General features: G+C 50.2%; 1 protein-coding gene across 1 annotated transcript in view; it reads left to right on the top strand.

Annotated features, from left to right (window-relative positions):
• Window positions 1–6866: 6866 nt before the first annotated feature.
• The window catches only part of EXTL3 (exostosin like glycosyltransferase 3), a 157447-nt gene continuing 140796 nt past the window's right edge, over window positions 6867–23517 (top strand). Inside the window, exon 1 of the mRNA XM_074895439.1 lies at window positions 6867–6909. The gene's annotated coding sequence lies outside the window, so the exon portion shown is untranslated. The remainder of the gene's footprint in view (window positions 6910–23517) is intronic.

The following is a 23517-nucleotide window of genomic DNA, read 5'->3' on the forward strand; positions in this document are numbered from 1 at the left end:
GGGGACGTCTCCGAGGGCTTCGGCGTGGGAGGGGGAAGCCGCTTTCTCCTCGCCCATCTGTTTTTCTGGTTTATTAAATCCCACCTTCCACCGGGCCCCTTGGCTTCCCACCCCCATTTATCCCGTCGCCTCCGCGACTCCCCCCACAGTGCTTGGATGTGTTTTGAAGCAACTTTGCATCGCAGCTGGCTCCCAAAAGTTTCCTGGGTGGCCGGAATGTCTCCTGAGGAGGGATGCTCAGTGAGTTGGAGCTCTCAGGACACCTGAAATGGTGGGAAAGCTGAAGGCGGATGGATCTGCAGTGCCAAATGGTTGCCAGCCTCGTCCCAAGCTGATCTAATATAATATTTCACAGAATCATCTCAGTTGGAAAAGGCCTTGGAGCTCCTCCAGCCCAACCATGACCCTCCCCCTGACCGTTCCCAACTCCCCCAGATCCCTCAGCGCTGGCTCAGCCCGACTCTTCAACCCCTCCAGGGATAAAATAACATTTTCATACAACTTATAACATTTAGAATATTTTAAATAGAATCTAACATGTAAATATATATATAAAACTAATAAAAAGATAATTCAAAAATATATAATAAATATGGCTGAAAAATAATCACATTGCACAGACCTACATGCTAATATATCCATATATCCAACACAGACAATAATGGCCCAGAGACCAAAGGCAGCACCCAGCAGGAACTTGCATCCCCAGAGCTTGGCCGCCACATCTGTGCAGGGCACAGAGGTTGTGTTTGGGTGCTTTAATTCCACATTTCTAGCTCTCAGGATTGGTTGATGTCTTATTTTTCCACACTCCCCCCCCCGCCCCGATCACCTCTCTCCCTGATTTCTGATTTTTTTAGGGTTTGGGGTTTGGTTACCGTGTTGGCCTTAGGGGGTTACGTTGGTTTAATCAGCGAAATGCTGATGGTTTCGCCCTCCTCAGCTGCCAGCTCCCAGGGCCGGGGCTGCAGGTCCAGGGGAGAAAGTAGCTGATATATTTTTTTAATTTCACATCACTCTACACGAGCAACACACGGACGAGGAGGGTGAGGGGCCTGTCAGCCTGCTCACGGCTTTGCAGCCTTGCCAAAACCAAGGGGATTCAGATACATTTTTGGCTCTCAAAACCTCAGATATTGACTTTATTTCTTACTGTTTTGTCTTGGGATCGACAAAACATCCTTTGTTTTCTTTCTTTTAAATCTATCTTGTTTGGCTTAGACAACTCCTCCGCTGCTGCTTGTGTTTGTTGGCCCAGCACTGGTGCGGAGGGTTCCCGCTTTTGGGAGAACGTGCTGAAAAAATCCCTTAAGGCCCCGAATTGCAACATAATCCAGCTACAAATCCCACCTGGAATCTGTCAGAAGTGACGAGCCCCGACATACCTCCGCCGAGCTCCCGCGCCGCCTTCAAAGCCCTCTGATCTCCTCTGTGGAAACGCTGCCGTCAGATAAGGCTCAGCCCCTGCCAAAAGACACGAAACATCTGCCTGGCTGCAGAAAGTGGGAGCAGACAGAAGCTCAACGTGATCCTAAATTTTAATTTATAGGGGAGAAACTGACTGCCAGGCTCCTGGGGACGGTGGCACCGATGCACGGAGGGAGTGGGGCTGGTGACGTGCCAGCTCGTGGAAAGCAGTAAAATCTGGGACTCACCAACTATTTGGACCCCATCAAACCCAAGAAGCCATCTTTATACTTCAAATCTTTTTTTCCATTTGAATAGTTTCTCCCCAAATGCAGTTTTAAAGCACCTGGGTGTCCAGAAAAGCTCCTGGAGCTCCCTTGGGGGACCCAAACTTGGCAGCAGCCCATTGAAACGTGAGCTCCCAGTGCTGCTTGGGCACAGCTCGGCAGGTGAAGGGTTAACGCTGGTCTTTGGGTGCCTTTAACTGTGAGCTAAACCCCCCAATCCTGCCAAACCTCCTTAGTCCACGAGCAGGGTGAAGGGCAACAGCAGTAATTGGAGTGACGGCCTCGCCCCGGCCGCCTCTGGAGTCCCGAGAAATTAGCAGCAGTGGAACCAGGAGGTGATGAGTTTTTGCTGCCGTCCACAGGTGCTGGGTCACCCCCAGCCCCCCCAAAACCCCCGACCCCCCACGTCACTCAGTGCGAGGGACTCTCCCGGCATGTCTGTGGGGGCTTTTCTCCCTCCAGCTGCCGGGGAGGGATTTTGATCCAGCTTTGTGCAGCAGCGGCGGCGGGAAGTGCCGCGGCAACCTGGGTCCCCAGGGTGGCAATGGGGTACAGGGGGCCCCCCATCCCACACCCCGGGGACACGCAGCAAGGATGGGAGGGGCTGCAGGCTGTGGGATTAGGGGCATTGGGATAAACTGGGGAGAGAAACCACAGAGCAGCTTGCTGCTGGAAAAGCCGTGACTGGCAGGATCAAAACTTTTGTATTTTTGCTGAAAGCCCAGGAGGGGGGAGCCCTGTGGCATCGGCGGCCGTCACGGGGCATCGCTGCTCCCCACCTCGAGCAGCATTAAATCAAATTCCCAACGGTGCCCCCGCCACAGCCCCTCTGGGGTTTTGCAGTCATCAAATCAGTCAGATCAGGGACCTACGGGAGCAGGGAGAGAGCTGCACTCTGTGCAGCCTGTGTGACCAACACAGGGCTGAGCCTGGGCTCAGGGGAGGCCTTGTCCTCGTCCCCGCTGCTCCCAGGGTGAGCAGTACAACAGCTGCCCCCGCTCTGTGCCCCGCTTCCCCAAGGAAAATCCATCCTTAAAAGCTTTTCCCCCCTTCTGGGACAGCGGGGAATTGGGGACCTTGTAAAGTGCTTCTGGAGCAAGCTGGGCACAGGGAGGAGGCTTCACTGTGGGGAGGGAGGGAAGGAGGGAGAGATGCTCATGGGGAGGGAGAGAAGCTCGTGGGGAGGGAAGCTCACGGGGAGGGAGGGAGGGATACTCCCAGGGGCAGAGAGATACTCCTGGGTGTAGCTGCTCCCGGCGGGGCCAGTGAGACCCTGAGGCAGCTTGAGCCCTCTCCTGCTGGAGCGGAGCCGAGGAGCGGTGTAAACACCGTGTGGGCCCAAACCCCGGCGGTACGGGCGGACGCTATGGGAGAAGCCGCGGTATCAGTCCCGAGCGCGGGCGCTGTCCCACACGCGGGTGGCCGGTGCTTTGCTGAGGACCCACCGTGGCTTCTCAACCCAAACCCCCGCTTTGCCACCCTGAAAAAGGAAAAAAACCCCGGGGAAACGCGCGGCCTCATGGCGGCGAGGCTGAGCACCAGGCCCGGCATCGCCGCTGGGGTTGGGGGGGCCCACGGGGAACCCCCCCGGGACCGGGGGGGGGCTGCGGGGAACCGTCCCAAAGAGCAGCAGCCCCAGCTGGGATTTTTAATGCAATAGTGCCACCTCGTGCGCCGCGCCAGCCCTGGGATCCCGCCTGCGGGGACAAGTGGCCCCGGTGGCCCAAGTGGCCTTGGCTGGGACCCAGGGGGTGACACAGATGGGTCAGTCGTCACAGCAGGGTGGTGGCACTGGGGACCAAAACACCCCGGGGGTGGGAGACGCGGCCGAGGGCACGGCAGCAGCGGGGGGGGCGGCGGCTGCGTCCCCGCGGGAGGGATCGCGGCAGTTGGGATCCGGCAGATGCCTGTGGGACACCAGGAAAGCCAAGAGAAACGCGAAATATGTGGAAATCACACCAAACTCGGGGCTTTCTCCAGCTGAAGAAGAGAGTTTTGTGCTGGCTGTGCTCTTCTCTCTCTCTCTGCTGGTGGATGTCGGGGCGGGGGGAACATGGGAACATCCCATCTCTGACCCTGCGAGGGGATTCCCGTGTCCCCCCGCCCCTCCCTGCGCCCCGGGAAGGACCCGGCGGAAACCTCACGGGGGTGTTTGGGATTGTTTAGCTGTCATGTGGTATTTGCGTGGCCCATAGGAGGGGTTGGGGGGGGGGAGCAATTGTTTTGTTGCACGTATAGAGCGATGTTTAAGGCATCCTGAACCCCCCCCCCCCGGCAGACGAGCTACAGCGGTGAGTTTCTCCCCGAAACACCAGGGACCAGAGACACCCCGGGAGGGGGGGTGGGGGTGTGTGGGGGTGTCTCTTCTTGACCCCCCCAGGCACCTGCGGGTGCCTCTGGGTGCAGTTGAGCTGCTGCGAGGTGAGCACCCAGCAGGAGGGAGCAGAGCCATGTTCCCACTTTCAACTCCCCCAAATTTCTTACCACGGGGGATTTCAACCCACCACCACGACCCAGCTCCCCCGGTGCCCACGTTTCCCAGAGATTGTTTCAGGACATCAAACGAGAGACAAGAAGCTTTTTGGACAGGACCCCTGGTGCCCCTGAGCATTTTTAGGGTCAGGCTTTGCTATTTTAGTCCCCTCCAAGCATGCCCACACCTAAGAGCACACGTGCCAACACAAGAGCATGGCCAAGCACCCCGTGCGGTGTCATCGAGGCTGTTGGGAGGGCACCCCACACCCCCATCCTATAGGTTCCACGTGGGATCACCGTGCCCCTAAGGCTGGTGGAGGGATTTGTTGGATATATATATGGCTGGAAAGAAGGAGGTGCCCCCCCCCCCCCCCCAGGCTGTGGAAATAAACAGAGCGCAGCGCTTGCGTGCTGCCGAATAACGGCGGGGGGAGACTTTTTTTTTCGGCAGGATGCACGCCCCCAGCGAGGCTTGAGACTCAGCCGCCTCCCTCCACTCGGATCTAAGAGGCTAATCCTCTGGGAATAATAGTCGTAAACCTTTTAGCCAGCCGTGCTGTCAGTGCTCGTCGCTGATGAGCTGATTAAATTTGAATGGAAAAGATTAAACTCACCCCCGCCGGGTACCCCGGGATCCTCCCCGGCGGCAGGCGACGGAGAGGGAGATGTTCCTTGGTGGGCTCCACGGCTTCGCTCTGCCCTGTCCGTCTGTCCAGACCTGGGTGCTCTGTAGCTTGGAGGGATGTTTCGAGCCTTTGTAATGGCCGCAAATCCCCTCCCCACGCCGCACCAGGAGGTCCAGGCAGTAACCGGCCCCTTTGAAGACGTGGGGGGGGATTAATCCCGGTCCAAGCCGCCACCTGGAGCTGGAGAAAACAGTGACAGAAAAATCAGTTACAGGCAAAATTTCCCCAAAGGGACCCCCCGCCCTGGTCCTTGGTCTGCCCCAGGGGACATCCCCAATGTTTTACTTTATTTAAGTGTTTCTATGAAAGAGCCATCACTACTCCAGACATGAGACGGCAAACACACCATGTCAGAGTGAAAAAACAGGGGATTGCTTTGGATTTGAGAAATTTCTGCAGCTCCCCCCCGCTCAGAATTTGGCCAAGTGCTGCTTGGGAAGGGGACCCCAATCTCCCCAGAGTCAAATCCCTGCTCCAGGGAAGCAACGGGAGCGTGTGGAAAGGCATCACGGTAACAGAGTTGATGGGATGGGGAATTTGGTTAAAAAAAGAGGCTTTTTGAGTCAGAGGGAGCTACTGGTGGGATGTGAAATGTCCCTTCAGCTCTGCAGCAGCTGCAGGGTGGCTTTGGAAAGCCCAGTCCTACCTGCGAGGCTGCCCGCAGCCGCTCTTGCCCTGGTGAAGAAGAGACACCAAGCTGGAGCTCAAGCTGTGTGCACTCCTGCTTGCTCGTGCCTCAGGTTTTTCACTTATTCCTCCAGTGATTCTCCTTCGGCATTGCTGGGGGCTCTTCTCTAGGTCTCGTCCATGACCTGCAGTTGCTTCTGCTGCCAGAAAAAAATAAGAATTATATTAGAGGAGCCTGCTGCATACTGGAAGTGTGGATCAAAGCATGTGGGGTCTCCTGCTGACCCCCTTGCAGAGGGGTATTTGGGATTTAACCCCATTTCGGGGGCGGTCCCACCCTGGCTGGGTGTAGGGTCCCTCTCTGCCGTGGTTGTCACCCCTTTGGGATCCCTTTTCTTCAGGGTTTTCCTGAATTCTTGGTTGGCCTTGGAGCAGGGTCCCACTGCTGGGCTCAGCAGGGCAGAGCTCCTCCTACAGTGACCCAGGGAGGTGACATCACCTGCCAACCACCAAGTCGTGTTAATATTTAGTCAGTCCTTCCACAGAGCTGCATTAATTACCCGCCCGAGCTGCATTAATTACCCATCCGAGCAGGCTGGGCAGAGCGAAGAGGAGATGCTGTGGGGAAATGTGGGGCAGAAAGAGTCGGGGCTGGGGCTGCGGCTGCGACCCAGAGACCGCCAGCTCCACCCTGGCCCCACGTCCCTCCTGCAGCCCCCGTGGGGTACGTACAGTAAATCCGTACATTGCTACACCTGTACGGTACGCTGCGCGTCTGTCTGATCCGTAAGCTCCCGCCACAGGGGGAATACTCTGAACCCCAAAAGCCGATGTGCCCCAACATCTGCCCCTTCCTCCCCAAACCCGGTGCGTTCCACATGGCTCATTTTCTCAGCTGTGTTTTAAGGCACCTGTTTTGGGGTGGTTTTGGGGTGCTGCCTGGGAATGGGAACATTTGGGGGGCTGTGTGGGAAGAGGCAGAGATCTGGGGTGCTGTCATTGGCATGGCAGAGGGAAGTAGCAGTTTCTTGTGAGCCCCCACGGCTAGCTGGCACCCCACTTTTGTTTGCCCATGAGAAGCCCCCCCCTAACTCCTCGCAGGGGGTCAGAGCCCATCGGGGGGGTCAGACCCAGATGGAGGTTATTGGGGGTTCATAAAGGTTAATGTACATAACTACCTAGATATATAGATGCCCTGACGACCCCAAACCACCCCCCCGGGTCCCAGGGACCCCCCCCGCCCCTTCCCACTCGAGGGGACCCTACTGAGGACCTGCCACCAGAGGGCACCGCGCCCCCATTTTTGGGTCCCTCTTCCCACAATGCAGCGAGCCGGGCCGGGGGGCTCCGCGCCGCTCCGCACGCCGGGCTGCGGCCGCAGGGCGAGCGCGGAGCACCGCGGAGCACCGCGCAGCCCCCGCCGCCAGGTAAGCGCTGCTCCCCCCGGCCCTCAGAGCGAGCTCGGCTACTTGGGGAGGGCATTTTATTTTATTTTATTTTATTTTATTTTATTTTATTTTATTTTATTTTATTTTATTTTATTTTATTTTATTTTATATAATTTATTTTTTCGCTTTTAATTACTTAAATTTTTCTAATTATAGTATTTTTTTCTTTATTTTCTTTTCTTTTCCATTTATTTATTTAAATTCTTTTACTTTATAATCCCTTCTCCCAGCACAGGAGGGGGGGCCCGGGCTCTGCCGGGGAGCAGCTGCACCATCCCCTCCCAGGATGGGTCCCCTCTTGCTAGGACCCGTCACCCCCTTTTCCCTTCCCCATCCCGGGCTGGGTGTTTTCCCGGAGCAGGGAGGATTTTTTGGTGCTTGCGGGGAGACAGAATCGGCAGTGGGGTGAGCCCTGGCTGGGCTGGCGGCTGCTTCCTTTTTGGGGGGGGGTCACCCCGATCCCCAGAGTTAGGGGAAACTTGTCCCCGTGGCTCTGGGGTGGCACTGGCTCATCTCCGGCTCCTTGGGGATGCTGCAGCATAAATCAGGTTGCATGTGAAAGCAGCTGTTTAAATAGTGGGGCGAGGGCTCCTCTACCCCCGCTGAAAGTTGCTTTTGAGTTTGGCAGTTTGGGCCATGGGGGACACAAGGCAAATTGGCCGCTTTGAAAAGGCTCTTGAGCCGCAAGAAGAAACCCCCAGCCGGGAGGGAGAGCCTGGGATGGCTGGAAAGGAGGTGAGTGGCCCCTCCAAAGTGAAGGAATGGCTTTGGCTTCCCCGCAGAGAGGGATCTCGGGAGCCCCGGCGTGCCCATCGATGCTGGTTTAGTGGTACCTCTCCAGCGCTGCGTTAGCTCCTCGTCCTGGGATGTGACCCGGGAGAGCTGAAGGGCTTGGAGAAGTCAGGACACCCCGGGTTCGCTTCCTTGCTCTGTTCCCCCTTCATGCAGTAGATCTGGAGGTGCTGGGGACTCACCAGCGCCCTCAAATTGTGTTTGGGGTCGGTCAGTTGGTTGAAAACCTCAGTCTTGCACAAAAGCCTCCAACCAGAGCAGGATTAAAGAAATTTTTCTGTGCCAGGGAGGGAAGTTGGACAGAGGCTAAAAAAAATAAACTTGTATTTCATCATGCTGGGGTTGGGTTTCTTTGTTTTTCACTCTGCTTTGGGCAGTCTGGGCTCCCTACAGCTGTAAATATTTCCACGTCCAACCTTCACCTTCAAACGCGTCTCAGCGGCCGAGCAAAAAAACTTCTGCTCCTTTCTGCAAACCTTTCTCCCTACGGAGCCTGCTCTGTCCTCTGCCTCCCGCGTGCTCTTCCTTTGGGTGTTTCTCCTCTCGGTTGCTGCAGGGAGGGGTTTTGCAGGGTTTCTTCTCCAGCCCCATCCCCACGAAGCAGCTCAGGACCAGGCTGAGAGATGCTGCAGACGTGGAAAGTGTGAGCACGGCTGAGCTGGCAGCGGCTGCGCGTCGCTCGGAGCTGTGCGCTCTGCCGAGGGATGTGTGCCGGCTTCGTGGCTTGTGCTGCTCGGCTCTGGAGGTAAAGGATGCCGTGAACAAGGGAAGCCAGTGTTATTTTTGTCCTTGGAAGAGGTGTTAGGAAAAACAAAAGCCCTGAGGTATTTCTTTCCCCATCCCCACTGCTGCAGACCTGGGCGGGTTTGGGAGCTGGAGCCCAGATGCGTACCAGTGAGTGCGGGAATGTGCCTCCAACGCAGGGACCGAGGGGGCTTCGGGGCTGGAGGCGCCGGTGCACATCACTTACATGGGGCTGTAAATGTTCCCAATTGCCTGCACGGAAATGTCAAGCAAGAGCTTTCTCCTTGCTGGAAGAACCTGTGTGGTCCCAGCGATGCGGGGTGGGCACTGTGAAGTGGCAGGGTCCCGGCGTGGGACGCACGAGGAGATGCAGTCCCGGGCCATCCGGGCGGATGGCAAAGACCAGGGATGCTGGGGAAAGCAGGGTATTAGTGGGGAAAAAAAAAGAGAAAGATCAAAATTAAATGATGTGTCGTGCCCTGATGTGCTGTTCCAAAATCAATCGGATGGGACAGGAGCCCACCCACCCCATAGCAGTGGGCCAGGGGGAGCCTGTGGCATCTTTGCTGCAACGATGCCAGCGCAGAATCTACGGCTGAGACTTAAAATCATTGTAATTTGTTAAATGTATTCCATCATCTTATGAGAAAGCAGATGAAACGTAGGTGCCAACGTCTAAAGTGCATGCAAAATGCTGTTACATCGGGAGAGGGGGAAGATTTTTACACACTGCGCAGGTTCCCATCCATTAGTCATAATATTTCCAGCACGCAGAGGGTTTTTTTTTTACTGTGTGTGCGCTTGCATTTCCATATAAATGAATGCATGGGAAGCAAAATCAGAGGTGACACGAGGGAATGGAGAAACCCAGGTGGGTTTTTTCCCAGCAGGACCCTTTGTTTTCCAAGAGGGACCTCTGGCTTCAGCCCTGCTTTCCCAGCATTTGAGGCTGGTGTAGGTGATTCTTTCTTTTCTCTGATGTGTTTTTGACTTCTTTATAGCAGTCTTCATGCTTTGCGGGGAGGGAGGATGGAAATGTAATCATCCCTGTCAAAAAGTTTGACATTTCATAGCAGATAAAGCCAAATGTAGACAGTTGCTTTGCTTTGGCTCCTTTTTGCTGAGTTTAAGGGGAGGCAGGAGGGGATTTAGGCTGAAGATGGAAAAAGGAGGTGGCACATATGTCCCTCATGTCACGGTGACATCCAGGTCTGGGTTTTTTTAGGAGAAATACAACTGTGGGAACTTTAGTCCTGCCCAGAAACTTGAACCGATCGTATCCAGCCAGAATCTGAAGGTGAGGGAACCTTTGCTCCTGTGTCACCAACATCAATTTTTGTGGCAGCTGGGATTTGATCACTGGGGATCCCAAAAAGGATTTTGTGGTTGTTGGGTGGGTTGGAATCGAAGGTTCATGGTTGCTTCCTTCATCTCTTCTATCTCTCTGGTCTCCCTTGGGAAGGAGAAAAGGGTTTCCAGTCCCATGTCAGTATTTATTACATCTGTAATCATTCCCTGGTGGGTCCCAGGAGCTGCTGGCTGGAAATGATCAAACAGAAGGTTTTATGATGTGTGTTACCTCGTAGCAGGGCCAGGACAGGGTCCCGGTGGCCTTTTGGATGGGAGAGGAGAGGTGGGCACTGGTGGCTGTCACACGGGGTGGACACAGCTGCTGACTGTTCCCTACCCAGGGGTAGCTCTTTCTGGATGTGCCATTTCTGTGATTTCTTTCCAAACACCCGCTGGCTTTTCCCGGAGAGGAGGTACTGGGATGTCCAGTTATGACTGGGGCAGAAGGAGGTGGTGGCATCTTGCCCAGCTGCTCTCTGGGCTGCATGCCACCTCCCTGCCCTTTCCGTATTCCTCTGGAAAAAAACAGGGTTTGCCATGGAAGATGGCCTGGGGATGCTTTTTCCTCCAAAATGGGTCTGAACATGCCCAGTTCTGCCTCAGAATCTTCAGCTGCTTGTGTGGGACATTCCTTAAAAAAACTGCTTAAAAATACCTGATTTTTCCCCTTCAAAATAGTGTTGGTATCTGAGACTCTTGCTGGGTTGTGTTCCTGAGGGTTAGGGTATGGCTCTCGTCTTACTAATTAATAAGGCAACGTTTATAATAGGAAATGAATAGGAAATGCTTAAATTAATTCATTAAATTAATAGGAAATGCTAAGGAGCTTTTGCCCTTCCCTGGGGCTGCTGAGAAATGATCTCTGTGGGAGTCTTGGCTGGAGGTCGGGGCCTGCAGCAGCCCTGAGGTGGGAGTGGAGGGGCTCACTGGGGAGCTGGGAGCCCCGATTTGGACGCCCTGGTTTCACACGGGGATCGCTCGCTCGCCAGCCGAACGGCCAGCCTGGCGAGGTGTGCATCCAGCTCTCGGCGGGAGCTGGCAGCAAAGCCATGCTCTCTTTTGGTCCGAGCTGGCTGGGAGGTGGGAGCGTGTCCTGATGCCAAATGAGGACAAACTCCTTATTTGTGCAGATACAGCAGAAGGAGAAATTGTTTCCAGTGATGTCAAGGGTCTGAAAGGAGGCAAAAGGGTGATGAAAAGGTACAAGATGGGTGCAGGGTTTTTCAGGGCCCCCGTCAATCCTGACCCACCTGCAGTGTGGCCTTGGGAACAAACTGATTCACCTTCAGAGCACGTTACAGAGAGCGTTGGACTTGTTCTCCTGCCTCATGGTGGGAATTCCTTCAGTGAGGTTCCTCTGGATCAACTTTAAGCCATCTGCCAGCACTGACCCTGGTGAAGTGCCTGCAGAGAGCAAAGAAGCCACCTGGGAATCACTTTGCTTCTTGGACTGGCTTTGCTAGCTGGAAACCAAATCTGTCCCCGCGAGGTGAGGCAGGGGAGGTCACGCATGGGGTTGCAGGGCAGACATAAACACTGTTATTTTGCAAGGGGTGAGGATGAAGTATTGAAATATTCAGAAAGCTATTCAAAAGCATCCTAAAGCGACGGTGGCGGGCACTAAATGCTGGTGAGCCTTTGCAGCACTCTCTGCCCAACTGCGTGGGTTTGCACAAGCTCTTTGCAGGGATCGCGTTTTGCTACAGTCCTGTCAAACCTATTAAAGATGCTGTATAAAAAATGGTAAAAAAAGAGATGTTCCTGGATGCCTGGAGCGCTGCTGGCCTCCTGATCTGCAGTCCTGTCCCAGGCTTTGACTAAGTCCTGGCTCTGGCATCAGTTTGCAAATCGAAGTGCCTGGCTTCGTGGCACACAAATACCGTTCCCTGAGCCTGGGTATTTGCTAGAGAATTATTAACACTGGTAAAAGGGGGAGGAAATGTCAATGCGTTTGTATTTGAAATGTGGGTCTGTGGAGGAATCCCGTGGGGATGCACATGCCAGCCTCAATCAAAGGGTTTGGCCACGTATGTCAGCGGTGGGATCAGGGCCAATGCTTTGCATTTCCATCACTTTCAGCATATTTTCTTTTACTTGGCTGGCACTGTAGAGATTTCTTATAGTTGAAAATGAGAAAACTCTGAAATAAAAAAAGCCCAAGCAATTCTTTCTCTCCCAGCTTTCATTTCACAGTTCACCTTTTTGGCTGTAATTTCTGCTGGGGCTTCTGGCTTCCTAGAGAAAGGGTAAAAAAAAAAAAAAAAAAAAAAAAAAAAAGAAAGCAGGCATTTAATAATAGATCAAAAATGAGATTAAGCATTAAGTCAGCCCTCCCCTACATTCTCCCTTCCCAAAAAGCAACCAAAGACATCACAAATCGCCTTGGAAAAGAGGAGTGAAAACAGTGAAGATCAAACCTGATGTTAAGTATAGATGAGGTGTTTATATTTTATTTAATGACCGTATACTGCCACCCTCCTAGAAAAGCCACCCTCCCCTGCATTTCTGGGCGTGATTAATAAAACAGTAGAGACGAACTGGAACAGGGAAGATTCAGCAAGTGTCGAGCTCCGAAGGTGAATGCAACGGGCATCATTAGCAGGTGTGGGAGGGTTTGCTGCTTGGTGCACACCCGGGGATGACGGCGGCGGCTCTAGTTGGAGGTGGCTCCCAAAAACCAGGAGGCTTAACGAGGTGTTGTTTGTTGTCCATCCCCGATGACTCTTTGAATGAATTCTGACTGCGTTTGGCAGAGCGGTGGGGTCTCAGAGGGAAGGGAAGCCAATGGGCTGTGTGCAAGATGCGCGGGTGCTGGCAGAAATGCTGCCATAGAGGGAAGAGATGAGCTCATGCTGGATTAGTCACCGGCCAGGCTGCACCGGGAAGAGCGTTTCAGCATGCCTCGGCCTGGGAGAGGGTTCAGTCAAGGCTTGCGCTTGATGAGACACGACTTCCCTGGAAAGGAGGCTTAGCCCTGGCGCTGGGCGTTGAGGCCATCAACCCCAGGCCTGTTCTTGTTTGCTGTAAATCCTCCGGCTCCTTCAGGCCTTGGTTTTGGTGGGGCTGGAGGGTGGGAGTTGGGATTTGGCATGGCCTTGGCTGCCTCACCAGCCCGTGGGGATGCTCTTCTCCTGGCTCATCCCAGCAGTCCCCAGAGCCAGCAGGGACATCATGAATGACAGCTGCGTGGGCTCAAGCAAGCCAGGTTGGGAGGATGTGCAAGGAGAAAGCCCTCGCTCTTGCACAGTGTCTCCACCAGAGACAGGACAGCAGAGGAGGGGACTTTTAGTCTGACCCACACTGTGGTCCTGTTTGCACCCTCGATGAATAACCAAGAGGGACACAAGGCATAGCCAGTCCTCTCCAGTATCGTCTTTGTCCAACACAAGATAACCCAACCTGGGTCATGCCATGGTGATGAAGACCCACAAATCCAGCTGCGGATTTTTTTTCTTGCTAAATTGCCCACTTTTAAATGCAGAAAGTGCCACAGTCCCTCTCACTCTGCGACAGGGCTGCAGGGAGGAGGTTGAAGAGCTATATCCATCGCAGCTGTGGGTGGTGAAGGCATGGCAGGAGGGGAATGCGAGCAGCAGTCCCATGCGTGGGTCTGGCATGTGGGGCTGTGAACGTTCACTGAGGGCTGCCAGAGCATGAGATGAGACAAAAACTGCCCTCCCGATGGAAAGCACCACTCCCACGTGTGATTAGCATCCTCTAAAGTGTTAATTTATCTGCTTTGTCACCTCCTTGGTCTCAACTCTGTACTTTTAGAGTCAGAGAATCTGTTTCATTACCTGCTGGGCTGCTGCTCTTCTTGTTTATTCCCCAAAAGGAAGAAAATAAGACGTGCCAGAGCTTTAACGTAAAAAAAGAATAAAATAAATCCAGACATTGGAAACAACCACTTGGAGGTAGAATGAGCCTCAACAAGAAAATGTTTGTCTTCCATCTTTTTCTGAGGCTGGCTGGGAATAAAGTGCAGGGAGAAGACGGGCAAGGTTTACTTTCTTTTCATTTCAAATATATTCCAAAAGCGGAGCAGTTGGGATTTCTTTTTTTTTTTTTTTAAGTTGCTTTGCCAAGTTTGGGTGGAGAAAACCAGCTGAAAACCTTGCTTTGGTGGATGTGGGATGGAGGCAGGAATGCATTTATTTCATTTATTTACCTGCTCTCACTGGTGAGTCCCTGAAGCAAAGGCCGTGGCTGCGTTGCCTGCTGCGTGCAGGCAAGAAGAGCACTCTCCCCCCGCAAATGTTTTTTCCCGGCACCAACAAGATCAGCACCAAAGATACATGATTGAGTCAGCAATGCAGATGCCATCAAATGTCTGCTTTATTCCAGTGTATGAATCAGAGCAGAGAAGTGTCAGAGCCTCATATCCTGCATCTCCTGATAAGAGTGCAGTTACCTCTGAGGAAAGAAACCATGGTGAAATCCCATTATCCTGCCTGTTGTGAGCACCTATAACTCACTGGCACCAGCAGTGCTTATTTTATTGCAACTCTTGCAATAGCACGTGTAGATAATTTTTTTTAAATCCTACATCCTGGAGCCAAAAGATGTTCGTTTTTGGTTTTGGTTTTTTTTTTTTTTTTTCTGTTTGCAGAAAAAGTGATCCAGCCCATCTATATGCACACATGTATTACTGTGTTCTAGAGCACAGGCTGTTGGTGTTAACCCCTGTTAGACCAGTAAGAGCAGCGTGTGCCACTCATCTGGGTACCAGTTGCTTCCTCTACAGTTTTTTTCAATGTATCTTATTCTTGGGGAGGAAGGGGGATTAGCTTCATTTGACCTTCCAACCATGCATTTGCCTCCAAAATCCGCTTATTTCCAGACTTAAAATTTTCACCAAATTATACGTGGAAGTGAAACCCTTTATCCCCAGAAGTTTTCTGCTTCTCCCTTGCAAGACTTTCCCATACCCAGCTCCAGCTTTTGAAGGCACAGACCACAGCCAGCTCAGTGACAGCGTTTCCTTCTATTGTTTGATGGGGACAGCTTCTGGCTCTCTCTGCAAGAGCTACACGCAGCTGATGGCTTTTGCAGCAGCTGTCTCCTTTCTCCTGATCTCAGGGGACCATTTGTGCCCTCCCTGTTCCTGCTCCAGTCCCACTTCTGGATGCGGCCTGGGAGGCCTCAGTGGGAGGGAAGGAGACTTGCAGTGGTGCAGTTTATATCCCCTAAAACCAGATACAACAGTGAAATTTTGCAAAGAGCTGGCTGTATTGTTCCCAAGGGACAGTGTGGAGTTGTTTAAAAGACAGTTACGCTACTGTTGTTGTGGTGGAGGCAGAGAAGGATCATTTTCAGCCAGATTCCTCTTTGGAGGGGCTTGTTTGTTTCTTGGGGTTTTTCTGCACTGGAGACTACAGAAGTCGGGATAAAAAAGATTTCTGTGATTCCCCATCTGTAGATTTGAGGGAAAACTAGTTCAACCCTAAGCTACATCAGAAATCTCACAGCAGAAGTATGGAGCTAGACATTAATAATTGGGAGCTTGCACAATAAAGCACTGGAATATTTCACTCATGACACATCTTTCAGTCCAGCTGATGCTGTACAGAGATCTGTGTGAAAGTTCTGTGCAGCCAAGTTGGAGAATTTTTTGTTCCCATTTGTGCCTTTTGAAGGAGAAGAAAATGGGAAGGAAAAATCAGGTTGTAACGTGAAAGTGTTTGGTAAGGGTCAAGCATGGGGGTTTTAAGGTACCTCTCTATTATGGAGTGTTTATATGTGCTGAAAGAAAATGATGCAAATTAATCCTTTCCCTGCTTCCCACGTCTTCAAATCACTCCGATTCAGCCAAGCTGCCTCCTCTCAAACTTCGGACAGAAAAAAAGAAAAAAATCTGGACTGTGACTGAACATGAGAAATGTTAGTCCCCGGGGGTCCGTGTCCCTGAGGCTTGAGGGCTGGATGTAAGAGCTTTGGGCTGTGAGATGACAAATGTAACTTGCTTGTTCATGCTCCAGCAAAGAGGTGTTTTGGGTGTAGGTATTTCCCAGTGACAAAGCTGAGCTCTTAGCTCTTACATGAATATTCTTCACCTTTTTTTTTTTTGATGTAGTTAAATCTTAATTGGAGGTCTGGTGGTATTTTGAACAACTGTATCCACCTAGGAAATTACGACCTTGGATTTATTCAGTCAAATAATATCAAGATTAAGAGTGAAAATAGCTGAGCCTGTCAGTCAGAAGGAATTGTGTTGCAGCCTGGGCTCAAATCCATCACCTGAAATCAGGAGACTCTGGCAGGGTATTCTTCATTCATCAGCAAGAGGCATCACAGCGAGATCACTTAACTGTAATTCATCAATTTACCAGGCTACTCAATTAAGTGGGGGCTGGAGAGATGATGAAGGGAATAATTCTGCCTGTTGTAATGAATCTTTGGCCACCTGAGGACTTTTTTTTGCTCGTTGGTCTGTTGTGTTTCATGTTGCCTTGTAGGCCCATCAGGAGGAGAGCCTGGGCTGGCCATGCGCTGCTGTTAGCCCTGTTTTTTTCTGTTGTAGCTGCACGCTTTGTGCACGAAAAGACTTGCACCATGCACTGAGCCATGCCAATTGGGGGAGAGGAGGGCAGGGACACTGTCTGGTAGCTCTGTATGTGCAACCATCGCATGCACCAATACAACTTCTCACCCTATAACTCTTAATGAGGAAATACGCATAATATTAATCATAATTTTTGAGTGCAGAGTAGGTTGTTACCTGAGTATGGGCTGTGTTTGTTGTTGAATGTACGTGAATCTCTCGACTTCTTGCATCATGGGGCTAGCTTGAAGTAGGAGTCCTGGTTTCTGTGCTCATTCCTTACTGTCCAGGTCAACCTTGCAACTATGAAAACTGCACCACAATTTCATGACTGCAAGGCATCTTGATGCCAAAGTGAGCCTTCAGGTGGTATGTCTCTCGTCACTCTTCCAAGCCTTGTTAAAAAGAAAACATAATCACAATGGTGGTGAGAAGAGAGGGCTTAAAGAATTAAAGGGAGTCATGAGTTAGAGCTTTTCCTCTACATGGTTTGTCACTGACCTGAGCCCGACTTAACCATAGTCTGAGGAGATCCTGGAGAACCTCAGATGGACATCTGCAGAAAAATGACTTAAGTAAAACTTTGTGCAGCCTGGAGTAAGGGATAGGCTTTTTCAGGTCCATCTCAGCTCTGTTCTTTCCGTGTTTCTGTGATCTGACCCCAGACTCACTGGTGAAGCAGTTTGGGAGCTTGGTGCAACCTCTGATTCTGCTGTGGGAGGCCCTGTCTGGCATCAGCTGCCCTGAGGCATTGGCAGTGTCATTCCAGTGCTGGCTGCTGCAGCCCTTCAGCTGTCTTGAAGAAAGAAGCTGGGCTAGAGGTTTCTTTGTGAATGTGGTATTTTAGACATTTGCCTATCCGTGTGTACATCCAAATATGGATTTTTCCAGGAGGCTACACCTAAATCCTCAGGTTGCTTCACTGTGGATAACTCAGTGTGTGGGATCTCTGCTTGGAGCCGTGACGACGCTCCCTTGTTTTGCCCTTACAATCATCATCCATGTTGTTTTCTTACAAAATGAGACTCAGTCTCATCCAGGTTTCTTATCACCCCATATGTATGTATGTTTGTGCCACCCCAGTAACTTCTGAACCTGTCGGCCTGTTTCAGTCAAGCCTGACAGAGAGTTACAGGTCTGCAAGGGTAATTAAGGTTGCATAAGTTCATGAAAAACAGGCAGGCAGGCATGAGGGATAGCTCAGGTACTTACAGAGCCTCAGGGAGAGGTGCAGCTCCAGCTTGCGTGAGTGGATACCAGAGAGTCCCCACGAGGGAGAGATCTTCCAACTGTTTTGGCCATGAGGTCAATCAATTAGAGCCAGAGCGTGGCCCCTCTGTTGCCCTGGCAGACCCAGGCCCACGGATGGCAGTCTCGATTTGCAGCAAAATGTCTTCTCCGATTAAATGGGGTGGTGGGTTGGGCAAAACTAGCCCTAGTAGAAACTGACTGGTGCTGGAGAAGCCTTCGGCTCAGTGGGAGGTGTAGCTGCTTGCCTGCTTTCCGTAGAAACACAGCAAAAGACTTCAGCAGGTCCAAGGACTCCAGATCGTGAACATTTCCTCCTAGCTGGGTTTCTCACATGTTCCTATTGTTTTCTTTCCACAAAAGCAAAAGAAAAGGAGAATTCATTTGTTTTTAATAATAAAATACCTCCGAGGAGAAGAAGCAAAAGGAACTGTTAGCAAGAGGAATAGGTAGAGATTAAAACCACATTCATTCTCTCGCTGTCCCTTGCACACACACATATATTTCACATCTGTGTAGCCAGACCCCTTCTCCTTGTGTAACATGGGAAAACTAAATTGAAAAGGAGACAATACAAATCAGGATGAAAGGGAAAATAAAGAGGATGAGTCAGCTCCACTTCCGCCTATCTGAACCATGAGGAAGCCTGCCTGGTGCTCATGACAGATTTTTTGCAAAAAAAGATAATGCATCAGATTGATGACAGCTTATAAGATGTACTGCGAGCAGTATGAAAATTGCTGGTAGATACTTGAATGTCACTGACTGCAGAGAATGAATTGCAGGTTGAGTCGCAACAATTTCCCTAAAGCTGTGTATATTAACATACAAATACCAAGGAAGTCCAATCTTTGAATTTTTATCTGCTTCAGCTTGAGAGTCAAATAGGCACATTACAGAAGTGTCATCCATTTGAGTCAATTGTGGCTGCTGCCTTTGTGGAAAGGATGCATCTGGGTTTATTGATAACGTTATTGAGGTGCTTAGAAACACAAGTGCGTTTGGTTTATTCTCCCTTTAGTAACTTGTTTCTGGCATTTTGTTAAAATATTTTTTCAGTTCTAGTCTCCTCTGGAGATGTCTGCTGAGCAGAGCATTAGTAACGGAGATGCTTTGTACGTCCGTATCATCTTTCCTCTGAGTTTGTTACAAACCTGACTTTTTTTCATAGCTTTTTTGTAAATTGTAAGGTCATTTTATTTGCTGGAGGAAAAACTGAGGTGGAAAAGAGAATCTAGGAACCGTGTTTTAATGACCTTCTAGTTAGTAGGCTCAGCTGCTTTTTTTCCTTCTTGGTTAAACCACATCAGCTGAAATGCAAGTTAGTGGCTAAAACTTCCTGTTGATCTCCATCGTACCACCACTTCACCCATTTTACTTCCTCTGCTGCTCTGCCACTTCGTGCCTGTGCAGAGAAGATACACAATCAGTCTTACACCCACCTGAGAATTAACTTTATATATGCGGTTTCAGGCTTGGAGGAAAATATTTTAGGTTGTAGATGTCTTCCGCTGTCAAAGAAAGGCAAGGGAAATTCTGCCTAGTGAAGGGGCTGTGTGACTGGGAGCCCTGAATTTCTGCCTTGTGCTCAGCTCGTTTTAAAAATTGCCTTTTAGGGGCTGTGGCCAACGACTTCACCATCTTGCCTTTGTTCCCATTATAAAGAGTTCCTGCACCCAAGGAGGTGGTTGTGAGGATTAGTCATTGGTTTTACAGCTCTTTGAAGATGGCAAGTGGTGTCGAACAGCTCAGTGTTTATTAACGGCACGGCTTAATATGATGAGAATTTTTTACAGCTGAGTTCAGATACGCCAGGACGGAGCCTCAGCAAGTTGAAAATGGTATTGCTTCATTGATCTCATCCCAGCTGTGCCAGCTGATGACATCTGATTATCTGGCCCATCATACCTGATCCGTGGGCTGCAACAGGGAGCCCTCCCTCTCGTTACTCCTCTAGCAAGTTCTCCTTCCACTGGCCTCCTGCCACAGCATACGCCAAGTTTAAATCTGGTTCTGTGTTTTTGGCTTCGTTCCTTCTAAATGATTTCAATTTTGTTGGCTTTAACTGATCCCAGTGGCATCTTTTTACGACGCGCTTTATTCAGCTGCTTCTCCTGCTTCAAATGCAATAATACTCCTAAAGTTCAACCTATTTTTTAATTAAAAAAAAAAAAAAAAGGCAAAGAGTAGTATTGTTCTGTCACTGGTAGGAGAAAGGGAGGATTTTTCTTAATCTTTAAATTTGATTGAATTTAAAACGCGACATACATAGTGGTTTTAGTGGAACATTGCTTTAATTGGAAGGGCAAATTATTGTTTGTTCTTGCTCTCTTGGGAGCTAGTAGTAGTATTGATTAAACACAAGTATTGCCATCTGCTGGATGATCTCAAAGCACTTCAGGACTGGTGGATGAAGACGACCTGGGGAATGTTATTTGTTCCTCTACCAATAAGGAAGCTGAAGCAACTTTCTAAGGCTCAGGTTGAGGTAATGGTTACTGGGGCCAACAATTCCTGACCCATAGCAGTGCAGGTATTGCGCTAGATCAAATCTTTCCCCGCACCAGCTGGAGTGATTTCCATGTTTATTCTCTGGTTTGCCTCTCTCATTCACCTCTGCTTTTCTCTGCACTTGCACCGTAAAAAGATTTGTCGGTAGGTTCTGTAGCTGATGAGATTTCAAACTGATGTGGTGTTGTCAGACCGTGTGTTTCTGCGGAATTTGTGCGTGTAGGCATGAATTTATAGGGAGGGAGAGGAGGGGTGGGAGTGGGACAGTGTGTGTGCTTGGGGTTGTGCGAGTGCACAGGCCTCTCTCCCACTATGTCCAAGCAGCACGTGTCCACCTCTGCTGAGAAGCACAGTCGTACCAACTTGGTTGTTAATCTGCTGGTAAGGAGATCTGTGAGTAGTAACCAAACTAAAGAAGCCAGTGTTTGCACACCCAGCGCTGAACACACGGGTTTGCATTTAGGAAAAAACAGAAATCACTTTCTTTGACAGACTTAGTTTTTGATGAGCTCCTTGAACCGTCTTGCACTGCAATCTTGCCATCACCAGCACCAACATAAGGTGCTGCAAATGCAACTGCCCACAGAAGTCCAGAGTACAGGCTACATCAGCTCAGTCTGCTCCAAAACTGCACCCATGAAAGTATTTTCACAAACATTTGAGGCAGGACTACAGCTAGCAGCAGTCCTGCTCCTCTCTGCCCACCTTCCTTCTTGTTCCTCTTCCTTCGTCCCACTAACAAAAGTGTTGCTAACAACAAGGGCAACTGAACTGCAGAAGTGATCTGGGTTGAAAGAAAATGTTTAATGAAGTAGTTTTTGCCGAATTCATTTTACTTGAGCATCAGCTCTTCCTTTGCATGAGAATGGAAATTAATTTTGTTTCAAATTCTGAATACCTGAAGACATGCTGAATAGATAGAAATTGGTTCTATTTATAGGCTGCAGAATTCCTTTGTACAATGAAACAGTTTGTTTTAATTTAAACTATGTATTCAGCACATTTAGCTTAATTTTATTTAACTACAAGTTTTACATGCCTTTTTCCTGCATTCTAATTGTTTTTTAAATTTGTGACATAAATCCTAAGTACAATTAAAAAGTCAGACTAGTCATTAAGAAACTTCATTTACCATTTTTAACATAAAATGTGTTGACTTGCATAATTTATTAATTTTTACAAATGCCCAACTGTGAAAATAGGACAGCTTTCCAATTTAGCCAAAGGCCTGATTTACGGAGAAATATGCCTTTGTTGTTCTCCACCAGCAAAAGTCAGCTTTTCATTAAGAATAAAAAGGCAAAAAATAGAAAGCAAGACAGTTTCAATCAATCACCTGGAACCAAAGTATTTTGCTCGCTGTTTTGCATCAATAAATCTGGTAGTCACAGGAGAAAAGGTAGGATGGCTGAAGAAGGATTGGAGGGCAAGGTAGCAATAGTGTTGCTTGAGGACTGGTCTCAAGACCAGTGTTAATCGATGTATCAACTAATGATAGAGCAGAAATTAATGGAATTTGGAGATGTCATCAAAAGAGGAAAAATAGGATCTGCCATCAGAATAATGAATGACTTGAGGGCTACTTGCCTGCAAGCAAATGCAAGCTCTCGTAATGCACGCTTTGATACAAAGTTGGGGCTTTTGTGTTGGAACTGGGATGTATTAAACGATCATAGGATAATTCTGATGTTCCAGTGACAAAGATGTACACTGAGATTGCATTTGTCACCCAAGGTATTTCCACCAGCAACAAGGAAACGTGAATGCCACTGCAACAGGATTTAGTGAGGCATTGTTTAAAATGTACTCTGCGTTCCTAGTCCATGTAGGGGAAAGATTGATTTCAACTGTAAATGGTGCAGGGGAGGGTGTCTGCTAGAAATGATCTGGAGAACAGAGAAGCTGGTTCACAAAACGATTAAAGGAGCCTGGACAGTAAGCCGGTGAAAAAGAGGCAAAGAAAAATTATATTCCTTCTCTATAAATACACTGGCGTAAATACCAGAGAGGGAGATGAGTTATTTAAGTTAAATGACAATTCTGGCACAAGAACAAATGGCTCTGAATAAGTTTAGGCTGGAAATGAGCAGAATGGCTTCAAACCAAGGGAGGTTCTTGAATAGCATTCTAATGGGAATTGTGTAACAGGGACTAAAAACCTGATTACTGTGAAGATGGAGCCTGATAAATGTATTAATGGAATTACGCAATGTGGTTGACTTCAGTATTAAGGGATCAGAGTCAGGATTTCCGGTCCTGTGCTTTTGCAAATAACACTTAAGAATCCTGCAGGTATGAGAAAATACACGGAAGGTTTTCATTTTAAGAAATATTTTCATAATGATTCAGCTTGGAGTTGGTTTCTCTGTTGGGCCCACCCCTGTTTAACATCTTTATTGATGATCTAGATGAGGGGATCGAGTGCACCCTCACTAAGTTCACAGACTACCCCAAGCTGGGTGGGAGTGTTGGTCTGCTCGAGGGTAGGGAGGCTCTGCAGAGAGACCTGGACAGGCTGAGCGAGGGGCTGAGCCCCACTGGGGGAGTTTCACTGAGGGCAAATGCCGGGGGCTGCCCTTGGGCCACAACAACCCCCGGCAGGGCTACAGGCCTGGGGAGGAGTGGCTGGAGAGCTGCCGGTCAGAGAGGGGCTGGGGGGGCTGAGAATGAGCCAGAGTGTGCCCAGGGGGCCAAGGAGGGCAACGGCATCCTGGCTTGTGTCAGCACTGGCGTGGCCAGCAGGGACAGGGAAGGGATCTGAGCCCTGGGCTCGGCACTGGGGAGGCCGCCCCTCGATTCCTGGGTTCAGTTTTGGGCCCCTCACCCCAAAAAGGCCATTGAATGACTCGAGCGTGGCCAGAGAAGGGCAACGGAGCTGGGGCAGGGTCTGGAGCACAGGTCTGCTGGGGAGCGGCTGGGGGAACTGGGGGGGTTCAGTCTGGAGCAGAGGAGGCTGAGGGGAGACCTCCTGGCCCTCTGCAACTCCCTGCCAGGAGGGGGCAGAGAGGGGGGATGAGTCTCTGGAGCCAAGGAGCCAGCGCCAGGCCCCGAGGGAATGGCCTCAAGCTGCCCAGGGCAGGGTCAGGCTGGCTCTGAGGAAGGATTTCTGTGCAGAAGGGGCTGTTGGGCGTTGGAATGGGCTGCCCAGGGCAGGGGGGAGTCCCCGGGATCCCTGGAGGGGTTGAAGGGTAGAGACAACGAAGCACTGAGGAATCTGGTGTAGTTGGGAACTCTCAATGTTAGGTTAATGATTGGACTGGATGATCTTCAAGGTCTTTTCCAACACAGATGATTCTGTGATTCTGTAATGCAGTAATAACTGAATTGAGTGAACTGCAGAAAGACAGAAGCATCCTTTCTGCACTGGGAAAAAAAGCAGCAGCTGGCAACTGTTTCCCTGT

This window comes from Athene noctua, chromosome 1 (genome assembly GCF_965140245.1).
Source record: "Athene noctua chromosome 1, bAthNoc1.hap1.1, whole genome shotgun sequence".
NCBI lineage: Eukaryota > Metazoa > Chordata > Aves > Strigiformes > Strigidae > Athene > Athene noctua.